This window comes from Microtus oregoni, unplaced genomic scaffold, assembly GCF_018167655.1.
Source record: "Microtus oregoni isolate MIOR12 unplaced genomic scaffold, Mior012 000050F_015, whole genome shotgun sequence".
Lineage (NCBI taxonomy): Eukaryota > Metazoa > Chordata > Mammalia > Rodentia > Cricetidae > Microtus > Microtus oregoni.
The window spans coordinates 56,475-82,137 of NW_024543239.1; the positions used below are offsets into that span (position 1 = coordinate 56,475).

Below are 25,663 nucleotides of genomic sequence, written 5' to 3' on the forward strand. Positions count from 1 at the left end.
AAGGTTATGTTAGAAGCATGAAATCATGATAGTTATCCTGATACTTTTCTTATTTTCGCCCTGTGTTTAAAAGACACATTTTTCTTTAAATATATTCTGATTAGAGTTTCCTCTCCCTTTAACCTCCCCAGTTTCTCCCCTCCTCCCATAACATCCAGATCCACCTCCTTTCTGATTCTTATTAGAAAACAATAAGTTCCTAAGAGATAAAAAATAACAAAATTAATTAGAATAAGATAAAATGCAACTATCACATAGAAGTGTCCTTGTGGTAGGGTAAAGTGTCCTTGGAGTATATAACGAGTGTGCTTTATTTGGAATTTAAGGTAGATTGATTACCATATGGAGTACAAATCCATCTAAATCAACTCACAGAAACTCAAAGAGACCAAAGCAGCAAGCATGAGGCAGGCATGGGTCTGCACCAGGTCTTCAATGTGTATATTATCTCTTTCAGTATTTTAGGAGAACTTTTATTTGTATTTTTGTGGGGCTGTTGAGTGTGTGAAGAAGTGCGTCTCTGATTCTTGGGTCTTCTTGTGGGCTCTTTTACTCCTGTTCATTTGTCTCATCCAATTTCAATTTGATAATTGTGATTTAAAGTCTTATTCTAATTTATTTTGTTGCACTTTGCTGTTATCTCTTAGAAGCATATTATTATCTACTGAGAGATAGAAACAGAATGGATCCTGAAAGAAGGGAAGGTAGAGCAGAACTGGGAGGAGTAGAGGGAAGGAAAATTATAATCAGGATAGATTACGGGGAAAATCTATTATGAATGAAATTGAAAGGATGATTCCCAGAAAGAAAGATAACACAAAAGGGTCATGGCTCACAGAGATACACTGACTCATATTTTATTACTTCTAGGTCATTTGGGTATCAGTACCTATCCACCAACATCTCAAACCTAGACCACAGTCAGTACTGAGATGTTATTGCTTCTTCCGTTGCCCTCATTTACCTTTTGTTTCCATCCCTCCATCCCTCTCTTTTTGCTTTTGTCTTCACTTAATTTAGGTAGCTCTCGGTCTACCACACTAGCTCACCCGTTTGCCATTACTCCTTGTCTTTATCTAGAAGTTATATATTAAAGGCCTGTTTTAATATCATTCTTTGTAGTATTCCAATAATTGTTGAGGTTAAGCAATGTCTTATGTGGACTCAGTCTTCTATAGTCTGGCATCTTCTCAGGTACTCTTTATTAATTTTTTCCAGTTGAAACCTGGGAGGAGTGAGAATATGAGCAGAGGTCAAGACCATGATGAAGACACCCACTGAAATAGTTGTGAGCTCACCAACTCTGGCCAGACAAGGAAGGAACCAGCATAGGACCAAGCTGGACCTTCTGAATGTGGGTGACAGTTTATGGCTGGGGCAGACTGCAGGGCCACTGGTTGTGACACCAGGATTTATCCCTGCTGCTGGTGCTGACTTTTTGGAAACCATTGTCTTTGGATGGATACCTTGCTCAGCCTGGATATAGTGGGGGAGGCCTTGCTTCTTCCTCTGGGCAATGTGCCTTACCCTCTCTGAGGAGTGGATGAAGGTGGGCTGGGAGGGGGGGGTAAGTGGAGGGAATGGGCTGAGGAGAGGGAATAGAAACTTGGATAAGCATGTAAATGAAAAAAAAGATAGATTGCTTTCTTTCTAAAAAATACTCACTTTTCTCACTCATCTGAACATACATACAATATTTATTTAATGATTTTGTATATTGAGACATATACTAGATGATGTGTGAAAAGGAGGACATATTTCAGAAAACCTCTCATTTTTGAAACTTACAAAGCGTGCGGTGAGATACATAAACGTGCAGAAAGTGACAGTACCTTAGGGTTTTATGAACCAATAGCTACCGCACATTTAGTTATTGCCATAAATGGAGTGATGGACAGTATTGGCAACGTTAAGAAACAAAATGAGCAGCCTGACCAAGATTATAAAAACTGCCTTTCAAGCCCTGAAACTAATTAGTGCTTTAAAAGAGGAAGAAGGTATGCTAGAGAGGGTTTCAGGAAGCTACTCATACTCTCAGATATGACCGCATATCAGCAACATATAATTATTAATTCCGCATGATACTGGCATGTTGAACCACCTGCAAGGTAAAGTTGAAGTAAAATTGATGGGACTGAGTACTTCAAAGTATCATTCATTGTTAGGTTACTTTGCTTTAAAGAGCATAAGGTTTGTTGTTATTTTTGTTGTTGTTATTATTTTTATTGTTATTATTTTTCCTTTGACTGAAAATAGATTGTTTTCTCATGCAACAAATGTCCCAAGAATCCTATCAAAGCACTAAACTCAACCTGGAATCCAGTATGCTCAAAGGACCTGATGCAGACCCTTGCAGAGACTCTGAACGTTGGCTCGGTTCCTCTGACTTCACAAGGGCTTTGATGAAGCTGTTATCAGGTGTGGGGATGTAGCTCAGAGGTAGAGCACATGTTTTGCATATGTGAGGCCCCGGGTTCGATCCCCGGCATCTCCAAAGCAGTTCTTTTAACCTTTGACTGTTCTTTTTCAGGATGTTTCTGTACAAGATGTCCCAGACTTTAAATTCCCGTGATGAGGTCATATATGCATAGTTAATTATTGGAATGAAATTGCTCGTTTGTCACCGTGACAGCAATGTTCATCTTTGTGACGACATTTCCATAGATACCACCATGGTCTGGTGAGTACAATGTGGTCGGGCTTTTAGGGATATGCTTTGTTCACAGAGCGGAAAAAAAAGAAAAGCTCTGCATTCGTAGTGGGGACAGTTTCTCTAATGGGTATGCTTTCTTGGGTGAAAACAAGGGTGAAGAGTTCTTCCTTTGAGAGGAAGTAAGGGAGGGCTGGGCGGAGCCATTCCTGGTTACTAAGGGGGAGGCAGCATTACGGTTGTCATAGAAACCGGGGTCATTATGGCGACTCTTTTCAAATGGCGACCGGACGATGTCCTGGAAAGGAGCATTCAGTTCCTGGTGTTTGGACTGAGTTGAGCTTATGGATTCCCGGAGGTGAGCACCAGAATCTTTCTGAGGGTTTGGAGGCAGATGCAGGGATTCCAGACCCAAGTAGGACCACTCCTACCTCGGGGTTTGCAACCTGTGTTTCTCCGGAAGGAGAGAGACTTGCGACCATTCTGCCTCCTCCTGTGCTGTTCTGTACAGGGCTGTGCTGGAGCCATTGTCCAGGAGGGGAATTGTGGGAGAGTGAACAGGAGGGAGATGAGGCCAAATGAGCACTCTGTGATCCCGACTTCCTACTCTGTGCTTGAGATTGTTCGCCCATGGATCGGTGAGATGTAAGAGATAAGTGAGATAGCAGGGCTGTCTTTCCAAGTTGCAGTCAGTCAGATCTCTGGGCAAACAGAAAAGAAAGCAATTGTTTTCTCTTTGAACAGTTTTAATATTATTTGAATGAGTTAATATTCAGCTATTTATTCCCAGCTTTATTTACCACTGGATGACCAGCGAGCACCTTCCTCTCCACTACCCCCTTCTTCCCCAGACCTGTCTGTACATGTCCCTCTCTGTGAAAAGGCCATGAGATTGCTAGCCCATAGGACCGGTGAGATTTAAGAGGGAAAGCCTAAATGCTAGTCAATAATTACCCTACATGTCTCAGATGAGTGGTAAAAGACTCACTTGGTTAGAGGATTTTCTTTTTAGTAATCTGCGGTTTTGTTTGGATTTGAGACAGCATTTCACTGTGTCCTACCCTGGCTCAGAACTCTCAGTGATTCTCCTGCCTTGGCTGCCTCGTGAAGGGGTTGCAGGTGTGGGACACTTTGTGCTTGGCACCGGTCTGGCATTTTAATTTCCATTTCCTTGGGCCCGCCCTGCCAGGTGGCCCTGATCTCTCCTCAGAATCCCTAAGACACTGCTTATGGCCTTAATATCTCTAATGAATCTCTATAAAGGGGGCAATCCTATCAACACCCCCTTGAAAAGCACACCTGAAATATTTCACGGGTCTCAATGACTACTTTCTGACTGACATATGAGGTTTTCCGTATGTTTCATAGAAATGCTTTATCAGATATATGTATTTCTAACTTTTCTCCTAGCCTCAGACTTATCATCTCAATTCTCATCCATGTCTTTGGAAGAGCAGGAGATTTTCAATTGTAAGATCCCACCTTCTCTAGTTCTTCAATTACGGTTTTTATTCGGTGTCTTGTCTGCGAAATCTTTTCCTGGAACCCAGTGACAGGGATTTTCTTCTTGTTTTCTGTTGGACATTTATAGGCTGATTTTTATATTTTTACATCTGTAATTTATTTTGAATGGTCTTCACATATGATACGATGTAGGTCCTAGTTTATATTTGTGGGTTTGGATATACACTTACCTCAGTATTGCTTCCTGAAAGGCCATCTTTCTGCATCAAATTGCCTTGTTTATTTGTGAAACATCAGTTCTCCAATTATCCAATCATGGTACATATGCCAGTAATCCCAGTGCCTGGGAGGCTGCAGCAGGAGTATGGTCAGTTCTTCTCAGCACACACTACACGCACTACACACAAGCTTGATGCCAGCATCAGACACAGGAAAAATGTTGACTCGATATAGGCAGTGGTATGTAAATGTGTGGATGTGAGCGTGGAATGTTGGTTTTGGACTTTTTCTTGCCAACTTTGATTCAATAGCATGCTGGTCCAATTACTGTAGGTTCACACAGAGGTCTCCTATCAGGCAATGCTGTTCTCTAACATTTGTCTGTTTCTAAGGTTTACACAAGCTATATATTTAGTCTACAATGTTTAGAGTTATCCACTCAATTTTTAAAAAGAATAAGTGCTATTTTATTGTTAGTGCATCGAATCTGTAGCTCAGTTTTGAATCAACAGACATCTTACTAATAATGAATTGTTTGAGCCGTGAACATAGTTGTCCTTTATTAAGACAGGTTGTCTCCAATTCAGCAATGTTTGGAAATCTCTCGGCCTATCAGCACTATGGATCTATCTGTCGGGATAATGCACAAATATTTGTACTTTTTGATTCATCTATAACTGCTATTATTTTTTAAACAAATTGATACGTATTGTTTTTTCTGTGAACAAATTATTAAATCTTCTGTAAACTGTCAGGAAACAAGTGTCAATGAAACTTACAAAGGATATTTTTTGTTGCAAGCATGGATTATTTCATGATGCAAACTATATTTGATGTGTAATGCAGCATGTCCCTATTTTCGTATCGGCATTTACAGGTTATTATTGACAGTCTGAAACAAATGAGAGAAATGTCCCAGAGACAAGTCCATGGCCATCGTCACAGGAATCTCATTCAGACCACATAATTTAGTAGCTCTCACCATCCTGTGTGTGGTCAGAGATGAATCTGTTGTAATGTGGTTGTACCCCTTGAGCTCTCAGTAAACACCAGGGAGCTAGGAGAGTGAGAATGAGGTGTCGTGTGTGTGTGTGTGTGTGTGTGTGTGTGTGTACAGGAATTCCTTGGCAGAGGCTGGTCTGCAAAGCCTGGTTGATTGACTCTTAGACCTGCAGTGATATGGAGATGGTGGAAGTCGCAGTCCCAGGGCCTAATTACAATTTCCTTTGTGTTCTCTTGAGCCCATGAGTAGCCACTCCTTGGGCCCCCTGTGTTGAACTTACCTAACACCTTGTTACTAAGTGATGACGTTGGACCTGACATTTAAAATATCAGAATATGTCTCCTTATCAAAGCTTTAAGTTTCTACCAGTCAAATGACTGCGTGTCATCACATAGCAGCTAGTGCCTGTAGCTGTGGTTTCTCTGCTTTAACATAATAGTCTACTTAATATTATCACCCATGTACTTAAAGAGAGTCTATAGTTTCTTCATTCTATTATTATAAAAACTTCATGAAACTGTTTCCACATTGTAACATGTAATTTGTACTAACATAAACCTGTCTCACTCATGTTTACTCACAGATATTTGACTCCAGAATGAACTCTCTTCTTCCTTTGAGGTGAGAGCTGTGTGTTTACATTGACATTTGTTAGTGTGTGTTGTGTATATGCTCATGCTTGTGCAGATATGTCCCTGGATATATATTGTGAAAGTTAGTTAATCACTTACTGCTGTGATAGGTTATGTGTTATAATTCTCCTGGTCCTCTTCAATGATGACCTGGTGTGTAGTATACTGCTTACTTATCTCCATATTTCTTTACTCATGTGCTGACCTATATCAGTATGGCTCAACACCCATTTTCCCAAACTGTTCTCCTCTCTATTGCCGTTCTCTATTTCCATGCTCCATTTGTCCCAATATTGGTCAGAGGAATCCATTTAAGATGGCATCAGTGTTCATCTGGTGCCTCTGGAGAATTTCCTGGGTCTAAGCATTGCGCTCTCTGAGCCCCTGTGTGGAAAGGAAGTAATGATGCCCACCTCAAAGAATAATTTTCAGGGCCTGAATGGAGAGAAAACAAAACCTGTGTATTTATGTGGTTGGCGGATTTCCCTTGCCCCCTTTGTGCTGCCCATGGAAGGCTGTGGCATGAAAGTAGGGGCCTGAGTGCACACAGAGAGGGGGAGTTCTTGCCACGGGAATGGGAAATGCACAAGCTCACATTCCCAGTATGTGTCTGCAGTCACAGTTATCACTGTATATGCCCAGGGTGGTGAGATGACCTGGGAGGAGGAAAAACATCATTGTGTACCTTCCATTGATGTCGTCTGCACAGACAAGGCACCATCATTCCATCCCCTGGGATTTATGTGCTTCCTCATCCTGGTTTCCTCTACTTCATGAGTTTTCTTTTCCCTTCTGCTACCTTCTAGTGTAAAGTAAAGGGTTTAATCTTTGCAACCCAGAAGCAGGAGTTTTAAGGAAGAACCCAGTGTGCTGTGATGTCTGCCAGACTGAGCAGAACGTTGGGACATTAAGGGTGAGTTAGTTCCCTTACCCATCCTTAACCATTCAATATGATAACAATACCTCATGTTCTGTTCATTAGCAGCTCTTTGAGGTTAAATGTGATCCCATGTGCCTAAATGCCTTGTCATCTCAGTTGGATGGAAGGATCAAGGCACTGTGAAGTGAGTATGTTACATCAGCTATCCCAGATCTCTCTGGTCGGTGTTAGTGCTACTCAGATATCGTGATTGCCTTCAAGTCTAACCCTATTTGATGTTACTGCAATTATAGTTCCTTCACAATCACCATTGTAAGAACAGAATCTACAATACATTTACTCTGTGTCTATAGAGGACCACATCACATCACTTATACTTTTTGCTTCAAACATCACACAGAACTGAGAGATATTAAAAGGAAAAGGAAACGTATATATTTTAATCATATTCTGCATTGATATTCTTCTTCTTTCTTCCAGATATTTCTGATTCCTCTAAGATTTGTTTGTTTTAGAAACTTCCTTTAGCCCTTTTTAGCAGCATGTCTCATATTGATAAACAATTACGTTTACTTTTGATGATGGTTTTTTATCCCCAAGATAATCCAGCAGAATAATTTATGTAGACATAGAGATTCAGGTTTGATAATTGCTTTTATTCAGCACTATAATAAATAGTGTGCTTTATCCCTTGGACTGCATGCCTCATTATAATTATGTGGCTCTCTTTTTGTCTACCAGAAACAGAATTCCTTCAACATGATCTCAAGGTTTTTTCTTTTTTCTTTTCTGAAGTTTGACTATATCAATCATTTCATGTATCTTGGGTTCATATGCTTCCTGGTTTACTCAACATTGTTTTAGAAATAGATTTTTTCCTTTGTGCTTTCATCTACAAGTTGTTGCATCTTCTGTTTTCATGGCCCACATATTTCACTGCCCTCTCTTTTCCTTCCTCTTTTAAGCTCCTGTTCGTCTCCTCATGGTCTGTTTTCTAGTTTTATGACCTGCAAGCATGACCACACACAGCCACACTCACAAACGAATTCAACTCTAGATTCGATATCTGAGAGAAAACTTGGGTCTTTTATCCTTACTTAGTCTGCATTGTTTTACAGACCTTCTGGAAAACTTGGGTCTTCTCCTACATTAATGGATACATAGAGGTCACCATTCTTGGAATATTTTTGTCTTTTCTGCTAAGCCGTGGTTTCTATTGCTGTGAAAGAGGCCTTTCAGTGCATCAGTGCCTAGATACATATGTGCCTCCCAAAACCAGTTTGTGATGATTGGTTCTCTCCTTCCACCTCATGGGTCTTGGGAATTGAACTCAGCAGGCAGGCATAAGTATATGTGCCTTTCTTTTACCAATTGAACTACCTGCAAATTGCAACATTTTAATCCATACATGCATTTGTGTACAAATTTAACAGTCTCATGTGGAGTTAGTGTCGGCGAATGTTCCATATTCATCTGGAGAGTAGGTAGGTTGTCTTCTATCAAGTTTCAGAAGTCCATAGAGCTACAGGAAAATTAGCTGTCATAAATCTTTTCAATGTATTATTTCCCATATGATTATTGTTGCATCGAAAACAGTGTGTTCCAATCTACTATTGTTCCTGAGCTTTTCCTTATCCATTGCATTACTCAGATCTCACTAAAGCAGTGGTTCTCAGTCTTCCCAATGTTGTGATCCTTTAATCCGGTTTGTCATATTGTGGTGACCTACGACTACAAAATTATTTAATTGCTACTCATAACTGTAATTTTGCTATTTTTATGGACCACAATGTAAATATCTGTGTTTATTTATAGTCTTATCTGATCCCTGTGAAAGGGGTCAAACTCAAAGGTTGAGAACCACTGATCTAAAGGAATATAATTGGTAGAATGTGCCTCCCAAAACCAACAATGGCTCTGTCTGGCAGAAAAGCCATAAATGGTAGTTGTTCAGTCAACAAGACTGGATGTCTCAGCAGTCCCAGTTTGGCACTGGAGATCTAGAGGATTCTTAGGGACCTGCTACTTTTCTTCAGTCACTATTGGAGTCCCAAAAATGTAGGTTCTAACTCCAACAAAGGGATGCCTCAGAAGCAGGGTAGATGACATTGCTGATAAGAATGAGAGCAAGCAAAAATAAAAGCTTTCCTCTTCCACGTCCTTTGATGTGGACTTCCAACAGAGATGATGATTAGGGTGAATATTCTCACCTCACATGATCCAATCAAGAAAATCTCTCACAGGAGAGTCCAGATACTTGAGTTTTAGTTGATTTCAGATGTAGTCTTAGTGACAACCAAGATTAGCCATCACATTCCTCAAAAAAATGCCACATTATTGGTATATTTCTTGAAAAAGTAACATTTTGCCACTAAAGTTGAGCCCATAGAATTATTGTGGGTTTCAAAAATATCTCTTAATTGCATATTCTTTTAAGCATTTCTCAAATATCAGAATTTTTATCTCAGGTTACCTTTTATTTGTAATTGGCTATTATTTTTTGTTCATTTCTAAGTGTTCAGTGTAACATTTAAGGGATATGTGCTTAAAAGTCAGTATTTTAAGATTTTATCTTTTTTTCTGTCAATTATGTTTTATTTTATTTTATTTTTTATTTTTTATTGAAAAAAATTTCCGCCTCCTCCCTGCCTCCCATTTCCCTCTACCTCCTCCCACTCCTCTCCCCCTCCACCCACTCCTCTCCCCCTCCCTCTCCAGTCTGAAGAGCAGTCAGTGTTCCCTGCCCTGTGGAAAGTCCAAAGTCCTCCCCCCTCCATCCTGGTCTAGGATCATTGGGCTACCAGGCGACCCTGTTTATGTGCTGAGGAGTTCCATCTGGACGGGTGAGTGTGTGCTATCCAGGGGCAGATTGTCCAGGAAAAGAGCACAAACCCCCCTCCCCCAGCTCCTTCTGCAGGGCTGTCTTTCTTACACACGGCCTCCCCCCAAAGCCTGCGTTTTCTGAAAGGTTCTTTGCTCAGGAACAGTTTTCTGCTCCTACATTAAGGCTACCCACCCAGAGAGGTGAGTGTCTGCCAACCGGGCAGGCCTCAAGGACCCCCGAAAGGGAGCACGTGCACCTTCAGCTTGTTGGCATGGTGTCCTGTGTTCTACTTGTCCCCGCCCTGCCCCCCAAGACCCCCCTTTTGTCCGCGGGTCATTGGACTACCAGGCGTCCATGTTTTGGTGTTAAGATTTTATCTTAACAGGTAACCTGAAGAGTATTTTTCTTTGCTTGATGTATTCATATACATTTACATTTATTATGAAATCAATACTCTTGGTCACTTAGAATCATCTCTATTCTATTACATGAAAAGCCATAGGTAGCACTTACCTTAATGATGTCTGTGAGATGTTCTGTATCCTAGATACAAGGATTCCTTAATCTGGTGCATGGTTTTCAAACTTGTATTCCCCATCAGGGCATTGTCTTCATTTATCAACCATTACGTGGAAGAGCATACAGCTAACACTTGATGGACGTCCTAACAACAAGCTTCTCAACTTATAAAAAGAGGTTTGTTATATCTAAGAAGTTTGGTTTTTATTGCTTTTATTGAGCTATACATTTAGCTCTGCTTTCCTACCTTCCTATACTCTCCCCTTCCTCCTCTCCTTTGACCACCCCCCCCCATGGCCAGTTTTCTCAGGAATTCTTGTCTTTTTCTCCTTCCTATGTAGACCAGCAATGTCTCTCTTTCTTGTCTAGGTTGTCTGGGGTTGTGGAAAGTAGGCTGGTTTTTCTTTGCTTTTTATCCAAAAGTCACTCATGAGAGAGTACATATTACATTTGTTTTTCTGGGTCTGGGTAAGAAGTTTGTTTTGAATCCATGTTCCTGAGCTTGAAGGTATTTAGGTTGTTCCTCAGTCTGTTCCTCACTGCCTTCACATCCTTCATTGCACCGTTTATCATAGCTAGTTCTGTTGCTCTTTCTCTCCCATTTCTCCACCACACATTTTGCTCACCATAATGGCTTCCTGGAAGTAGCGGGTCGACCTGTGAATGTCTTCCCTAGCCCAGGCTTTGACAATGCAGGCTTGCCTGTGGGTGTGTGGCACCTGCCTGAACAGAATGGTGTCAGGCAGCCTGGGGATATCTTCCCGGCACCCAATGACTGCAATGTTTTAAAAATTGTGTGTATATTGTAAGCATTGCTGCTCAGATGGAAAGGGATCCTGGCAGTCAGGAGCCAAGGAATACCACAAATTCACCTTAAACTTAGAAGCTCACAGCCCTGCTTCAGGGAAAGCTTTTCCCAAATTAACAGCTCTGCTCTGGTAGGGGAGGGTTTCCCTAGCCAAGTTGTTACAGCTCTGCTCAGATCCTCAGAAGAGTAACAACTCTACTCTGCTAGGAGAAGCTTTTCCAGTTCTGCTCCCCTCTCCTCCACTCGTCTCCAGTTGAAGTCATTGCTTCTCTGTTCTTCTTAGGCAAAGAAGGTCTCACCCAAGCCTCATTCAAGAGATTCACTGGGAGGGAAGAGTCCAGGAGGTGGCTGACCCTGCAAAAGTGGGAAAGGCAGCTCCCAACTGAACAGGTACAGGGTGGTTTCATGCTCAATGATCTGCTGGTTTTCCTGCTCAGGGATTGGTTGGTTTAATGCTGAGATATTGGTTAGTTTGTTTTGCCGAATTGGTAAGTGGAAGAGTGTGTTTCTGTAGCTTTGGTTTCAGGGGCAAATGTGTTTATTTCACTGGCCTTTTTTAAACGTTGGACTCTGGTTTCAGGGCCAGTGAACTGATTCTAGTCTCAGGGTCAGTGTATGTTTCTTTTGCTCTGGTTTCAGGATTAGGGTGTGCTGCTTTGGACAGAAACGGGTGTTGCTCCCCTAGAAACAGATATGCAGTCCATTGTGGGCCAGCAAGTGAGTGCTGAGAACCCAGTCCGGGTCTTCTGTAAGAGCAGCAAGTCCTCTTAACCATGGGGCCATCTCTGCAGTCCAAGTCATCAAATATTAAACGTAATTACTATTTTTCTACTTTTCCCCATAATGACAATAGACATCTTCTTATACTCAGGTAGGTAAAAGTTTCATTATTATTTACCAATCCATAAAGTTTCATTTCTATGTTAGTTAGGTTTTCACTCCCAACCACTGCCCTACCCTGTCTGCAGGAAATTACAACAATCTGATATTATACCAGCACTCGGGAGGCAGAGGCAGGCGGATCTCTGTGAGTTCGAGACCAGCCTGGTCTACAGAGCTGGTTCCAGGACAGGCTCCAAAACCACAGAGAAACCCTGTCTCAAAAAAAAAAACAATCTGATATTATAGACAAATTAATATATATGCTGGAATGTATTAGAATAGAACCAGAGTTTAGAGACATCTGGCCTTCATTCATCTTGAATATATGTTTAAATTTATCTATTTTGTTGCCTATGATAATTGTTCATTCTTAATATTAAATGGTGTAGCAATGTATAGCTACACAGAAAATTTTATAATTTATTTTTATTTTATATGTATATATGTTTGCCTACATATAGGTATGAAGAGCACATGCATGCCTGGTGCCCATGGATGCAAAGAGAGGGTATTGGATCCCTTGGCACTGGAGTTACAGTTGGGAGCTGCCATGACAGTCTTGGGAAATGAGTCATTTACCTGTAGCCTGTTGTTTAGGTTGTTTTCAATTTCAGTGTCTTTTATATAAAGCTGGTGTGAACTGAAATAAATAAGTCATTAAAAGAAAATATGTCCTCTTCCTCCAGGTTATATATTTGGGAATGTGATGGTCAGATGACAATTAACATATCAAGAAATTGGGAAATACTTTTCCAAGTCTCTGTCCTGTTTTCCATGGCCACCAGCAGTGGGTATGAGAGTTTCATCCTCCACAACCTGCCAGGTCTTTGTATGACAAGTCTTTATTTCTGAGTATTTTATGGGTGTGTCAAGAGTCCCCTCAGAGTCACCTGTCTCTCTTCCCTAAGTGTTAAGCATGTTGCGGCTGTATGTTTCTCTTAGTGGAGCATCTACTCACCCTTCTGGCCAACTTTTATTTTCTGAAATGTCTATTTTCTTACTGGCTCTTTTTGAGGTTTGGGAAATCTGGAAACAGTAAGACTGTCACCTGATACACAAGTTCCCACATTCATTTTCCCAGGCAGGAAAAATATGTTACTAACATATATTTGGAAGAGTGGACATTTTCTCACTTTATGGAGTTCTTAACAATCCAGTTGTTCATTTAATGAAAGGAGGTTTGTTATATCTAAGAAGTTAGTCTGTAATTCATTCGTTTTCTCCTACACGATTCATGTTTAGGTTGTATTCTTTTCAAAAAAATATTTATTTATTATGTATACAATATTCTGTGTGCATGTCTGCAGGCCAGAAGAGGGCACCAGACCTCTTTACAGATGGTTGTGAGCCACCATGTGGTTGCCGGGAATTGAACTCAGGACCTTTGGAAGAGCTCTTGACCACTGAGCCATCTCTCCAGGCTCTAGGTTGTATTCTTGATCAATTATCTTTTAGATTTCTTTTCACTATGTACTGAGTGTCTGCCTGTATGTCTGTGTGTACGATATGCGCATTTGAGTGCCGATGTCCACAGAGACTAGAAAAGACTGTCAGTTCCCCTGGCTCTGGAGTTATAGGCATCTGTCGGCCACCATATGGGTGCTGGAAACTGAAGTCAGGTCATCTGCAATAGCCAAAGGCACTCTTAACCTCGGAGATGTCTCTAGTCCTGTGTAGATCCTTTGTTTGTTTTGGGTTGACTTTTGTATCCTGAGATAAACAACTTGTCTATATTTATATTTGTGCATGGGGATGTCTGCTTGTCCCAAAATAAGACAGAAGACAGGGCATTGAAGGGGATATGAGAAGGAATACATAGCCCCTCATCCTGTGATCATTTTTACATTTTTAGGACATTCAAGAAGCCTCAGCCCAACTGATAGAGCCAAAATTACCTGCAGATATGATGCAACTATTCCTAAAAACATCTCAAAGTAAGTTTAAAAATAAAAACAAACAAACTGGGGTCTGAAGATAGGGTTCATTCTTTTATATTTCTGAATGTCTTCCAGAGGATCCAGAGTTGATACCCAGCACCTACCCAATGGTTGACACTGTTTGTAACTCCAGTTCCAAGACATCTCAAACTCTGGTTCCCTCTGTGAGCAGTAGGTACTCACTCATGTGGTGCACAAACTTCCCTATGGAAAAACATTCAACAAATATAAATAAATTAATTAATTGTGCTTACTTAGGACAAGAATACTTGTAAAATCACATATTAACCTTAAATTTAATTTACTAAAAGAAATTTTAAAAGCGATAAGAACATTTCAAAAGATTATTTTTTTATTTTTGACTTTTTAATAACATATTGTATATTTTTCCTAATGGGAAAACAGAACCTATTTAAAGACTCAAAGTATTCTTACATGTAATTTTAAAACAATGTAACTCTGAGAGCCATAAAAATCTTCACATTTCTCACTCTTCTGCCCTCCTCACACACCCTTTGTACTGACACCTAATCTCAAGTGTCTCTCTCTAGTCCTCACTCAGGCCGTCATGCATGAGCCATCCTTATTCTGTGTGAGCTTCTATCCACAGGATTAATAAGCTCACAACCTTTGCTTCATCCTGGCTTTTTCTGAAGTTTTTTCTGCAGCCTAGACCCAGTTTACCAGGGTCAAGGTCATCAAAGGACAGGGTGATCCTCAGGCTGAAGGTCACGATACTGGGCTGCTCCTCCCTACCACTACAGGGAGTCCCAAAAAACCTCGGTGACCAGCATATTCCTGCTTCATTGAAGTGTCTTTGTGTCTTTGCTAAAGGTGTCCCCTCACACGTGTGTGACTCTTCTGTCCCCTTCATATTCTTTTCTGTCTTATTGTCATTACCAATCAGGCACGCTGTCTTCATTTCTCTAGGTTTATAAGGAGTCTGGAAGTCATGTGTTCATCCTCCAAGATTTTTCCTTTTGAAGGTGTTTTCATGCTCTGGTTTTTCATATTCACTATGAGTTTCAGGATAAGCCCATTAGTTTATGAAAAGTCTGTTAGATTTCTGTTGGTATTGCACTGGATCTATAGGTCTTTTTGAGGAGAACAGACACCTGTATCTTCCATTGCATGAAGGTGATTGCAGAGTGAATTCTAATTGGTCTTAATAATAAAATCTGGAGTCAGATATTACGAGGTTGAATCTATAAGATCAGAACAGCAAAGCAGCCAGCTTCCAGTTCTTTCCTCTATGAAATCCTCAGACCAAATGGAGCATCCTGTCTCTACAAGACCTCAGACTGAATGCCTGGATCTCCTATCTCCTCCCACCTTATATTCCTCTCTTCAACAAACCCTGGGAAGAAAAGTGTGAGCCACCAGTGCCTGACTCTCTTTCTGTTTTAGACTGGATCAATCTAGTGTATCCCAGGGTGGCCTTGAACTCGCAGAGATCCATTTGCCTGTACCTCCTGAGTGTTGGGAAAGGTGAGTTCCAACACTGCCTGTCCTCTCTGGCTAACTAGTGGCTATCTGCACACACTGATTCTCAGGCAAGCTTTATTGTCATAGGACAAACAAAATATCACCACAGTCGACGAATCTATACATCTTTACTCTCAGCAATGATTTGTCCCATTCAGTGTCTAGGCACAACAGAGAAGCGGGCAGAGTTTTTCTAATTATTTCATATTTCCTGATGCTATCTCCAGTGACAGGGATTTTAAATTACAGCTTCCACACATTTCACTGTGGTCAAATGTCTGTGGGTAGATTTTAACAAAAGCTCTCTTTTAGGTTGAAATGTCAGGTTTCTTTCTCTATGATGAAAATGTCTTTGAAAACATATATTTGCTTATGTTTCAATTTCAGTATTTTGAAGTTGCAAGTTAATTATGAGAAAAGAAACAAATGTCCAACACCCAGTTTGGGGGAAATTTTCTAAGGCAGCCACAGGTCTAATGTTTGCCCAAATGGAATCTTTGGAATCATAGAGATACTCCTTCACCTCCCAGCCAGCTCCATCAGGTAGGTGTTGAGATCACAGTGGAGAGAAAGAAGGGGATACATGTGAAGAGTTAGGTATGTATGTGTAACTCCAGAAAGATTTGTATTATGTAGAATAATTAGGTAACTTTTTTCAAAATATCTAATAATATTTTTGCCAACACAAAAGGGTCAAGGTTAGTACTCGTGTGTTTTCCCTCTTGTTTTCCCATCCAGTCATGCAGATTTTAGCAGTGTCTGCTGTAGACTGTTTACAGAGGGGGTGTTTTATGGATGGGTCTTGCCATATGGATTATTACCATGACGCCTGCTAAGTGTTGCTCTGATACCTACTTCCCTGTGCAGTTACTAGTATACAAGCATTGCTTGTCTTTGAGTAAAGTTTCCCTTTTATCTTTTGTTTATTAATGGATTTACTCATGCGTTTGTGTCCACTCAGAAACACCCATTTTTTAAAGGAGTACCACTTTGTCATCATTATATACTGTGATGCTTAAATTATCCCATAACATGCCCGTGCAAGGACACACATTCAAGTGGACCTGCTCTTCACTTGTTATCTGTCTAGAATTCTGGATTATCTGACCACCCCCAGAAGACAGTAATCACCAAATGCTAGCTGTCAGTGACACTTTGTCTCCTCTTTCTGTCAATATCAGGTCTCTTCTATGATAAGAACAACAGGAAGGCAGAGAGAACACGCAGAAGGTTGACAAGAAGCTGACATGAGCCCTTGTTTCCAGTATGTGAGTCATCAGTGCCACCAGTGTGTGTGTGTGTGTGTGTGTGTGTGTGTGTGTGTGTGTGTGTGTGTGTGATGTGTACATGGGTGTGTATAGGAAGGGTCTGTGAGATGAACAAAGAAGAGGAAGATGTCACTGCACCTCTTTGACTTGACTGGATGCAGACAGACTACTCCATCCCTATATTCAGTACAGTAGAGTGCATGAGCGTTCTCATCGCCTTCTTCCCCTCCCCATGAGATTTCTCTCCCCTTACTCTGCCTTCTAGTAGAACAGGGGAGAAAACAGTGAACTCTCCATGCAAAACCAGCTCCTGGAGAAGAACCAAGTGTGGTGTGGTCTTGTCAGCCTGTTACCTGAGCAAGAGTGACAAGATCATGTGGGACTCACCAGGTGAGTCATTTCCTTTTCTCTTCCCATCCATGTGACCTGCAGCGGATCTGTGATGCCTTGTAGGAACACATCCTGTTGCAGCAGGGTAGCAGCAAGAGCAGCACACTGTGGAACAATGGCATTCATAGACTCCCCAGATGACAGAAGTCTGCATGGGTTCCTTTAAATGACCAGGACTGAAATGGAAGCCATCCCTTCAGACCATTTCCTGAATGGGTCATGCATTTCTGCATCACATTTGCAGGGAGTGCTTATTAAAATGGTAGAAATCTGGGTCCACACTAGACACCGAATCAAACCCTGTGAAGTGTGGTGTGGCATAGCCACTTCTTTCTGATGGCTGTCCACGTTAAAAAGTATTGCTACTGTGTTTGTTATTCTGTCTTCTAGGATATGGAGTCACAGACTGCTTAATTCCATACCGTGTTCTCTTGCTACTCCCGTAAATACCAGTGTGTTACATGGCATGTCAAATACGCATCAATTCCTTCATATATATTTATCCAGATATTCACATACTGGCCTCTTTTGTGAGCACCTTGTTCCTGCACTGTGAAGACTAGCACGGGTTCCTGTATTTTGTGTTAGATAGGCAAACTGTCAGTAAGCAGAAGAAATCAGTAATCAGAGCAATTCCATGTATTATTGGCGCTTTAAAGATCATAAAGGGGACAGGAAATAGTTGTGATGGAGATTGTGGTACGTGATGTTACCCCCTAAAGTTTTCAGAAGTTAGCATGTGATCTGAGTCCTGAATGGCAAAAAGAAGCAAGGCCATGCATAAGCCATGTTATGGGCGTGCTTGCCCCCATGGAGAACAGTGGATCTAAGAGCAAGGGACAAGGCCAGTGGCCAGAGCCTTGAAGACAATGTGGACACTGCTTGGGGATAGGGTAGAAAGGAAGATGTGTGCCGTTTTCAGCTGACTATGACATTTGGATTATATGATCAGTGTGGAAGGTGAGTTATGGAATTGACATGATTTGATTCCTTTTGGTGGAAGGTGACTTGGCACTGCACAGAGAAAGGCCTGGGGAGGGCGGGATGAGGGAGTGTGTGGAGACAGTGGAGATGGTTCAGAAGACAGGGGAGGGATGGAAGTGGATTGAAAGAGGGATGAAGCCATGCTGCAGTGATCAGCGTGAGAGCTGCCCTGTGCAGCCTTGTCTGGGAGAAGGCAGATAGCACCTGTATGCGCTGTGCATTTTCCTTGTGGAGACGTTGCTCTAACATCTCTGGATTTGTCTGACCACTTGGAGACACAGTGCTTCCGTTTACTGACATCAGTTGTTCCACGTGTATTTGACACAGGGTAGTTTGAATACCCAAACTAGTTGTTGTAAAACTTAGTAATTTAACAACGTGTCAGCTGATGAATAATTTTCAGATGTAAACTTTTCTAAGTAAAACTAACTGTAGAAGAATTTCCAAAAGAATAAGAATCTAACATTTGTCTAACGAAAAGCAAACCTAACGTTTAAAGTATTTTTGAAAGTGGTTGTTCTACAGCATGTACTGCTCTTGGCAGTTTTACGGATGAAGCGAGTAGGCTTTAGGCAGAGTCAAAGTGAAATCAGTCTCTAGGTGCTGCAGCTCCTGCTTGTCCCTATTCTTTCTCCAGGAGACTACTGCCTTTAGAAATGCGTATTTTTGACAGGTGGGCGTGGCACACACATTTAATCCCAGGACTCACGAGACAGAGCAGTATGATGTCTGAGTGCAAGGCCAGCCTGTAATTCCAATTGCATACATCAACATTAGTCTGTCACATATGCAGGAACTTCTGACTGGCATTTAGAGCAGATGTTGTAACTAAAGGCCCATAAAATCAATGAGTGAGCATTCTAATGCTCTCAATTCAGAGTGGTAAGCACAGCTCACTCTGTTTCGTGCCTCACAGATATGCCCAGCCTGTGTTTGGAAAATGGGTCCAGCACATCCAGGCTCAGGGAAGCAAAGTTGCTGGGCCTAGGAAGGTTCCACATCTCTCTGACTCTAGAACAGTGGTTCTCAGCCTGTGACTTGTGACCTCTATCCCCCAAACTATCTATCCCCCCCCCAAACGTCTATCCCCCAAACTATTTCCATTATGATTCTTACCTGTAACAACTTTACAGCAATGAAGTAGCAACAGAAATAATTTTCTGGTTGGGATCACCACACATGAGGGACTGTATTAAGAGTCATGTCACAGCATTAGGAAGGCTGAGAACCACTGCTGTACAGATATCCAAACACAGAATCCGGCTTCTCAGATATGTCTGGGATCCCTTCATCATTGTCCCCATACTCCTAGGGAGGCACAGCCCCACATCACGACACCCACACTCACATCTCCGTGCAAGGGAAATCCTGTTCTTCTTTCTCCGTCATTTCTATATCCACACACTATGCTATATTTCCAAATTTTCTTTTTTTATGTCTTCAGCACTGAGCTTAAGGATGTGTCTGATTCTTTGACCAACCTTTTTCCTGTTTTGTGATTCTTCTGCAGGGTCTGGGTCATTGTTCTGCACACACAACCACAGAGAGTACAACAGCAGCCTCCAGTCCCTTGTTGCTGACCTTTGAGGAAGCTGGGCATGTAAGGTAGGTTTGCTCTCAGGAGACTTGCTCTCGGGAACAGGATGTCCTTGCCAGAGGCTGGACTCGAGGATGCTGCAGCACATAGATCTGCCCAGCATCTGTGGCCCTGTCCGAAGCTCTTCAAAACTGTGGTGGGAGCACATGTGGGGATTTTTAAAAGTGGTCCCTAGACACTGGTATGGCTCCCCTGGCAGTGCAGGACATTCCCAGCTATATTCTTGATTTTTCTGGTAGCTGTTCAATGAGAATGCTATACCATGAAAAGAAATCACTGGTGAATTTAAAAAGCCACAGTATGGGGACTGGCGACATAGCTCTCGAGGCAGAATGATTGCCTAGAATGGAAATTGCTCTGTGTTCTTTGACCCTCTGGGCATGTTCACCCTCACCTGTACCAGCACTCAAGACGTAGAGGCAGGAGGAAAGAGATGTGAGAGTCATTACTGTTTATGAGCGTATGGGTCCCAGCACCCATGGCAGATAGCTCACAACTGCCTTTAACTCCAGCTCCATCAGGAGTCAATGCCTCTGCCCATCATGTGCATACGACAGACAGACAGACAGACAGACAGACAGACAGACAGACATAATTAAAAGTAAAAATAAATCTAAACAAGAAAAAAGAAGAATCAGCTCCAGGTCATTGAACCAAGGGGAAAACACAGTGGAATTTAAAATATGAACATTATAATGGCTAATGGACTTTAACAGTCTACAGTCTTGCTGGAGAGATGTTCAGTGGTTAAGAGTGCATTCTATTCTTGCTGAGGACGCAAGGTCTGTTTCCAGCATCCATTTCCAAAATCCGTGATGGACCGTACCTCAGCTCCAGGAAGGTATGACCTCTCCTGACCTTTGTAGGCACGTGCATTAATGTGTAAATACACACACAAATATACACAACATAATTATTATTAAGTTATGCACATTCTTTGCCTTAAAATCATTTACAAATTAAAATAATTGCTGTGAAACATTAAAGAAAAATGCTCAAATGCCAGGCAATAATGAGAACAGTTTTCATTCGCATTATGTGGCAAATGCGTGCACTTCCAGCTATTTGAACACTGGGGTTACAGGATCATTACTGCAAAGAAGTTTCAGAACAGCCTGAATAGCATAGAGAGGCCCTGCCTCAAAATGAAAACCAAACAAAAACCAATAATATCTCAGAAAATGTGAAATTTCTTAGGAAAACAATCTTAGAGTACATGGTTTTTCAAGAGATGTGGATCATTATAAAATAATTTTTTGCAGGGAAATCAATGATAAAATTACTTATTTCGTGGGAATTCAACCATATACATGTAGAAATGGAATGAAAATGTTACTGGGCCGAGAAGAAAACAGTAGCATTAAGAACGTGTTTACATTAAAATGAATACTTGAGCTGGAGCAGTGTGCTAAGCTGGGAAGACCAGCAGCACTCTGAAGGCTGAGGGAGGAAGGGGAAGAGTCCCAGGCTGGGCTGGGCTGCTCTGAGACTCTGCACTAAACACACAAAGTAGATATCAGGACTATTATCATTCCATTCACTGTGGGAAAGTTTCAACTTAGTTCTGTCATGGGAAACCATCCTCTTTTCACTGGATGTTAGGCAGAGCCCTGTGTGTCCCTGGCAGACACATTAAAGATTACCATCCCCTAAATGGGGAAGTGACTTCCTCACCACCACATACAGCAAGGCGCACAGAAAATGGCGGCTGGGACTCTACTCAGATAGCTCACTCTCAGGAGATTTCCCTGCAGACAGCCCTGTGCCTTAGGGGTAGGAATAAGCCCAGCAACAAACACAGATTTCCTTATGGTAGTACATGTGCTTTCCTGTGGTGTTTGAAATTTCATATCCAGGAAGGAAAGTACTTTAAAGTGTAATCTGAGAAAATACTTGTGCTTGGGTGGTAAAAGTAGGGCTGGGGAGACAGCTAAATCAGTAAAGTGCTGGCCTTGTGGGCATGAGGCCTTGAGTGTCATTCCCAGAGAGCATCATCCAGAAAATGAAGATAAACTACAGGAGGAAAAGTAGCAGGTGTGGCGGGACATGCTTATGTGTGAAGGTGGAGGCGAGCCCATCCCTGGAGTGTGCTGACGAGCTAACCCATCCTGCCTTGCGTGTTCCAGGCCAGTTGGAAACCTTGTCTAAGAAAAACATCAGGGGGATGGCGCCTGAGTTACAGCACCGGAGGCTGTCTTCTGTCCCCTGACCTCACGCGCGCGCACACACACAAACACACACACACACAATTGCTCACGCACTCACAGGCATGCTCAAACCCACAATCGCGCTTTGGATAAATGATTATACACCTTCCATACTTCAGGAGAAGTAGTCATTTTGTTGAGTTTCTGGAGTAGTAAAGACGAATGTAATCTATTCTGATGCTGTGTGCATGCCTCTGTGTGTGTGTGTGTGGTGTGTGTGTGTGTGTGTGTGTGTGTGTGTGTGTGTGTGTGTGTGTTTACACACAGAGCTCCACCATCTCTATCTAATGAGGCTGCTTTATGTTAGCCTTAGACTGGGATTGGTCTCCAATCTCGGGTTTACATTTGATATACCTAAGATGTCCAGTTTTATGTGCCAGGAAAGTATAATGAAGTGAAAAAACACTGCCTTATCTTATCTAAGGTCCCTTCAAGTCCAGGTCACAGCCAATGTTCCCTCCCACCCAAATATAGACGCCACTGGGCCCAAGACTCTCACTGATGTAGTCCCCATTATGGCCAGGAGGTGGCATTCAAACTACATGCCTACATTTATTTTCTTTAAAAGGGCTGAAGTTTTATGGAATAGCAATGCGTTTTTAGTGTGTTTGGAAAGCTGGCACACATATAGAGCAGTTCCATTTATGGATTGCAGCAACTGTAGTGCTCCACAACTCACTTCATCCTCCCTGAGTGTAAAGTGGGCAGTGCACACGGGATACAGAGTGGTGCTCTGTAGAGAATATGAATGTGGTGGGCACCTTGAATCCCCTGACACTGGGATAAATGGATTTCCTAGATTTTATATCCCCTCTCCAGGAGGCTGTGGTACAGTCCCCAGATCGCTGCCTCCCAGGCAAGTTGTATCCTGGCCAGTCACTGCCATTGTGTTGCACCATGCCTGCTGGGGACTTCCAAGAGCAACCTGGTGTTTGTGGTGTGGTTGCCAAGTACGCTTCCATGGTGTTTGTGGTGTGTTTGCCATGTACTTTTCAATGAATATGCTCTGCATATGGCTCAGATGTAATATGTATTCACCCTTACGATGTAGAACAAGATTGGGGCCCCTTCTCTATTGCAGGAAGATCTCCAAAGTATTTCCTTTACCTCACCATCATTTTGGAGCCACTAATTTGATATTGAAAGAGAAATTATCCCCTGTGCCCTACAAGAAGAGATAACACAGAAGAAAAGAGGCAGGAACCCCAAGTCCATTGACAGCCACAGGACATTGTCTGAGCTACTGTTCTGTTGCTGGGAAGAGGCGCTGTGCTGAAGAGAATTTACAGAACAAAGCATTAAATGGGGAGATTACTTTCAGTGTCAGAGGGTTAGTCCAGTACCATCACTGTGGGCAGCATGGCAGCAGGCAGCCTGGCAGGGCACTGTAGCAGAAACTGAGAGTTTACATCCTGATCACAGGCAGGAGGCAGAGGGCTTTTGAGACATCAGAACTCACCCAGTGACACGCCTCGTCCAATAGGGCCACACATCCTAATCTTTCTTAAATTATTCACCATTGAAACATTAACCATAGGAGCTTACGGGGACCATCTTCATTCAAACTACCACTGTCATGTAAGGGATTTCCTCTGCCCCATTAGCAGCTACAGAGGGAGAATTGGGGCTGGTTGAATACTCATAAGTGCATTGACTAGAATCTGTTCCAAGATGTCAGTCATTAATACAAGAGACTACTGTGTGACATTTGGGGCAAGCAGGAGGCCATTCCAGTTACTTGTCTAAAATAATGTGCTCTTCAGAAGACAGTAGTCCCCTTTTGGCCCTCTTCATGGACAAACCTGCGTATACTAAAACTGTAAAGACCTTGAGCACACAGGAATTTATGAAACACCATCTGTCTTGGTCACTGTTCTATTGCTGTGAAGAGACACCATGAGCAAGGCCACTCTTATCAAAGAAAGCATTCACGTGCCTTGCTTATAGTTTCTGAGGTTGGTCTGTTACCATCACGGCAGGGAGCACGGTGGCACACAGGCAGACATGGTGTTGGAGAAGTAGCTGAGAGTTCTATTACCTGATCCACAGGGAGAGAGAGGCTGACACTGGGCCTGACATGGGATTTTGAAATTCAAAGCCCACCCCCAGTGGCACACTTCCTTCAATGATGCCACATCTACTCCAACAAGGACACCACATCATCTAAGCCTTCTCAAAGAGTGCCCCTCCTTGGAGACTAAGCATTCAGATACATGAGCCTATGGGGACCATTCTTATTCAAACCTCCACACCACCTCCAGACTCCAAGAGATTTGAGCTCTGTGTTTGCCAGGCGCATATCCCTGGGATGGTCTATGCTGTAAAGCTTCCCTTTTATCCCACATTGATGCTTCCCCAATTTTCTGCAAAGAGGATGTGGGAAATTTCTCTCTTTTTTAGCATAAGGTGACCTTCTCCCAACTTTGTGCTCTTATAGGGGTAATATGAACACAACTTGGCCAGTAAGGTTTCCCTTCCAATTCTGCAGTTGCTTCTAAGATACAGTCTGAGTCATTATACCAGGATATCAGATGTGCACATAGCTAGAGTTTTGTGGAACTCATCAATTTCTCAGACATGCACAGACAGGTGTTCTCTTCGGGTGCTTAGCTGACTTGGGGCAAATGAAAACATCGTGCAACTTACTAAAATGGGAAACTCAGAGATTTGAATTGTCAAGATGTTTGAAGAAGCAGGCCCACTGGTAAAAGGAAGTGTCCTTTAGTCATTTCTTGTGAGTGGGCACAAATATCCACAGGGGAATTTCCTTTTGTAAGAAGCAGCTATAGAATGAGATGGTGGCGCATGCAGACAGGGTACCACCATAATAAATTCCTAATGCACTGAAGTAAGTTAACTATGTACGCCACCGTTGGGGAGCTGGAGAGATAGATGGTCCATGGCGAGAAAAATAATCTGTTAAAATTGGAGGCAGGTGGCCAGGCGGTGGTGGCGCACACCTTTAATCCCAACACTCGGGAGGTAGAGGCAGGTGGATCTCTGTGAGCTCAAGGCCAGCCTGATCTACAAGAGCTAGTTCCAGGAGGGCTCCAAAACTACAGAGACACCCCGTCTCAACCCCACCCTCCAGTGGAGGCAGGTAACATCTGATGATTCATGTCAGAATGGCAGGATCACAAGCTGTCTAGACAGTTGGTCTATAGCCATGAGAACTGTGGCGGCTGATGGGAATTCAAGGATCCATGCATTCAGGGTAACAGAAAAATCAGTACACTCTGGTTCGTGGCATCTTCTGGACATAATAGGAAAGCTTTTGAAAAATTACATTTCCAGTGATTATCTCTCAAATGAGCCGAGGGATTTTTACAGAATTGCAATCCTTCACATACTATATGGTACATAGAAGGACCTAACTCTAACCCTAACCTTAACCCTTGGGGAGCTGAGGCCATAGATGGTTCATTGGTTAGGAGCGATACTTGCTTCCCCAGAGGACCTGAGTTCAAATCCCAGCACGAATGACAGGAAGCTCAAACCATGTGCAACTCCAGCCTCCAGGATCCAACACTGCTGGACACTGACATTCACATACATAGCCCTCCTCCCCAGGATTAAAGTAAATCTAAAGGCAAAGATAACCAATGAAAATTGGGAAAAGTTTTTCCCTGTCCTGTTATATTTTGAGGAAAAGTTTTGTTTCTGTTCATTAACAACAACAAAAAAGCATTTAAAAAACTTTAAAAGATGCCATTTCATGGTGATAAAATAATCTGTTAAAAATGGAGTCAGGAGACATCTCCTGATCCATGTGGGAACAGCAGGACTGTTTCCTATCACATACCCCAATCCAGAGCCCCTGCACATACAAACTCACTGTCTCTATTATGCTCCCACACGACTGGCGGGGATTTTCCACTGTAAACATAGTGAGGCCTGCTACCACATAGCTCAGG

General features: G+C 42.3%; 2 long non-coding RNA genes and 1 other non-coding gene across 4 annotated transcripts; all 3 read left to right on the plus strand.

Moving 5' to 3' along the window:
- Positions 1 to 2,422: 2,422 nt before the first annotated feature.
- Trnaa-ugc lies at positions 2,423 to 2,494 on the plus strand. The gene has a single exon. It is a non-coding gene; the product is annotated as a tRNA-Ala (tRNA).
- Positions 2,495 to 2,958: 464 nt separating this feature from the next.
- Positions 2,959 to 9,625, plus strand: LOC121436988. Of its 2 annotated transcripts, XR_005972908.1 has the most exons (4): positions 2,981 to 3,008; positions 5,920 to 5,957; positions 6,775 to 6,881; positions 9,567 to 9,625. It is a non-coding gene; the product is annotated as an uncharacterized LOC121436988 (long non-coding RNA). The 2 variants fall into 2 exon arrangements; XR_005972907.1 differs by lacking the exon at positions 5,920 to 5,957 and having other exon boundaries at positions 2,959 to 3,008.
- A 16-nt stretch (positions 9,626 to 9,641) lies between these two features.
- LOC121436989 lies at positions 9,642 to 11,341 on the plus strand. Its single transcript, XR_005972909.1, has 3 exons — positions 9,642 to 9,691; positions 10,274 to 10,368; positions 11,283 to 11,341. It is a non-coding gene; the product is annotated as an uncharacterized LOC121436989 (long non-coding RNA).
- Positions 11,342 to 25,663: the final 14,322 nt, after the last annotated feature.